This window comes from Pelodiscus sinensis, chromosome 23, assembly GCF_049634645.1.
Source record: "Pelodiscus sinensis isolate JC-2024 chromosome 23, ASM4963464v1, whole genome shotgun sequence".
NCBI lineage: Eukaryota > Metazoa > Chordata > Testudines > Trionychidae > Pelodiscus > Pelodiscus sinensis.
In genome coordinates this window covers 19,037,219-19,040,044 of record NC_134733.1, presented here as the reverse complement: position 1 = coordinate 19,040,044, position 2,826 = coordinate 19,037,219, and the positions used below count along the sequence as shown (strand labels likewise).

At 48.9% G+C, this 2,826-nt stretch overlaps 1 long non-coding RNA gene across 1 annotated transcript; it reads left to right on the top strand.

Moving 5' to 3' along the window:
* Positions 1–1,057: 1,057 nt before the first annotated feature.
* LOC106731706 (uncharacterized) lies at positions 1,058–2,609 on the top strand. The gene is made up of 3 exons (XR_001367961.2): positions 1,058–1,288; positions 1,699–1,826; positions 2,026–2,609. It is a non-coding gene; the product is annotated as an uncharacterized LOC106731706 (long non-coding RNA).
* The last annotated feature ends 217 nt before the right edge of the window (positions 2,610–2,826 follow it).

The window sequence follows — 2,826 nt, the reverse complement described above, 5'->3', positions numbered from 1 at the left end:
AAGCACAGCCCTCGGCTAGCCTGAGACAGCAGCTCCACGCTCTAAGTCCTAATCTGATGCCCTGCCGGCACTGCTTCCGGCCAGCCTTAACCTCAGTTCAGGGTCCACTCAGTGTGGACATGCTAGTTCGAATTAGCAAAATGCTAATAGCGAACTAGTTTTTAAGTCTAGATGCACTAATTCGAATTAGCTTAGTTGAAATTAACTAATTAGAACTAAGTTAGTTCGAATTAGTGCTGTAGTGTAGACATACCCTTACAGCGTAAACAGACAGTAAGTGAGAGGGGAAAGAGAAACACAGAGAAGTAAAGTGACCTGCCCAAGGTCCCGCTGCCTGTCAGTGGCAGAGCCAGAAATAGAATTCAGTTCCCCAGAGAGCCAATACACCTGTTTGCTAAATAATCCCGCCCCCAACAGTATGAAAAGGTCTCCCCTCCTGCACTCTTCAATTAAGCAGTGGTTTCCCAATAGTTTACTGATTTGCTTCTCAGTCAAGCCACTTTTTCAAATAGCCCAGTCCGGAATGACTGAGTGTTTCTGCTTTGTGGCTATTCTTAGCCCACATAGTATGAGTTCAGTAGGTCTCAGTCCAGTGTCCAATGGACAATTCTCCATATGATCCCAAAATACCAGCCTGGAGGTCATTAACGGTGCCCCATATGGGCTGTCTCTGCCGAGGCCAAGGCGAACAGCCCATGGAGATGGACACGCCTCCACACACATACGTCTGTCTTCACGTGGCCTTCCCAGCCTGTAGAAGTGCTACCCAGCACCTTGCCACGCTGCTTTCTGAACAGTCACTCCACCTCCTCCCCCTCCCCCTCCCCCTCCCCCCGCCACCAGCCCTTCACTCACACCCAGGAAGGGAAAGGGTGTCTCTACCGAGGAGAACATGATCACCAAGTCACAATTCTCCAGCCCTCTGAGCAGGCGGCCTGGCCGAGGCTGGTCTCCCCTTGCCTCTTCTTTTCCCCCCTCCTGCTTTTCACAAGTTCCTGTTCCATTTCTTCCAGGCATGCAACAGGCCTAGGAATGACTCTTTCGCCCTCCCTCCCACCTCCATTTCCCGTGTGTAATCCAAAACCCATCCTGAAGCAGTGACCACGATCTGTACCATGCATACGCCATAAGATCTGAGATGCACCGGGGAGGAAGCCAGCTGGCATCTTCCCCTCCCCTCTGCTTTCTCTCTGCCGCCATTCTGGGGCTCATGCTGGACTCACTGCTTTCTGGGCTCACCCTGGACCTGCACTGTTCCTGGTAACGAATGCAGCCTGTTCCAACCAAGGTGAGGCATATTTGTGAGTCCAGAGCAGGAGTCAACTGCCTGATGTGTCACATTTCTCATCATAAATCTGGGTAACGCTTTATTTTAATTACTGGGACATTTTCTAACTTTTATTGTTTCTGGCAGAGGCATGTGAAGTGAGCTCATTCATTATATAAGGCATCTGAGCTATTTCTTCAGGGGAAATGGTGTTCTATATAATTCCTGCCTTTTGACAAGATGCCATTCACCCCCTTACTTAGTATCAAAGGGATTCATGGCCAGGATCAGGGATCTAACCTGCTCCTGAATAATGACAGTGGCCTTGGCAAGGATTTATCTATCCATCCATCCACTGCACTGCATTTCTAATGCTCCCAGCAGCATAGGTAGCAATATATCACATGTTTCTTTCATGTCTCTTCCTGCAGCTCCGGGAATGCTGCCTTGAGACATTACGGTGAAAGCACAGATGGATCCAAGCTGCAAAATTTGGATCTGAATTTCCCCAGCATTCAGGAGCATGGCGGTCTTGTAGTTTTGATAAAAGCCCATCCCGGTAAGTCAGCTTGTAGGGAAGGGGTAAATAGTGAAGCAAGCCGATGGAGGAGTGCTGCAGCCAGACCAGGATTTAGGAATATTGTGGGTAGAGACAATTGGCACTGGGCAGGTGGTAGTCAGTCTGGGAGGTGGAGGAAACCACAGCATTTGTTAGTGTCCTGTAGCCTTAATGAAGAATCCCCTTTGTATCATTACAGCCAATGTCTGTTGCTGTGCTACTGTGAAGGATGCTACAGGCGGGAGCGACTGGGACTTCCTCTTCAGCCCCACTCAGGGGAGTGACGCTGCAGCAAATCAAGCCCAGGCTGCTGCTCCCATGCCAGTCACTGCCCACGCATGTCAGAGAGAGAGAGATCAAGCCAGGCCTTCTGTCTTCAAAAGGAGACGGAGAAAGCGCATTGAGAGCCCAGATCCAGCAGGTGCTGAGCACTCAATATCTTGCAGGATCAGGCCCTAGCTTCACAGCCAACGATTAGAGGTTAGACAGAAGGGGTCATAACTCAAGCGACCTCTTTGGACAATCATTTGGGCTTTAGGAATTGACTCCTGGCCTTTGTGCTGTGCAGCAAGTCATCTCCCCTTGTCTGTGCATTCTAGCTCCTCCTCAGATGGTACCTTCCTTGTTCATATTGCTGAGTTTAAGATGATGGAATTGGCCACTTGCCCAGGCTGGGAATGGGGGGAGGAGGGAAGCAGTTAGCATAATGGAATGGCTTGCTGAATAAAGTGAAAATCCCATGCAGATAGCACATGGCGTGTATAATGACTCATGGTCCATATTTTCACCAGGGGAAAAATTTAAGACCTGCGTTCAAACTTAAAAGATGGAAATTGTTATAAAGACTTCCATGGTGATAGGTTACCATCTGTTCTGACATAAAACAAGCTAATGGAGTAAATGGGCTGATTTTCCCCCTCTTTTTGTTGTAGGAATTTTCTGCTTTATTGATGAGGTGTGACTCTCTGGCCTGGAGAGATACTAACTTATGCCGTCCAGC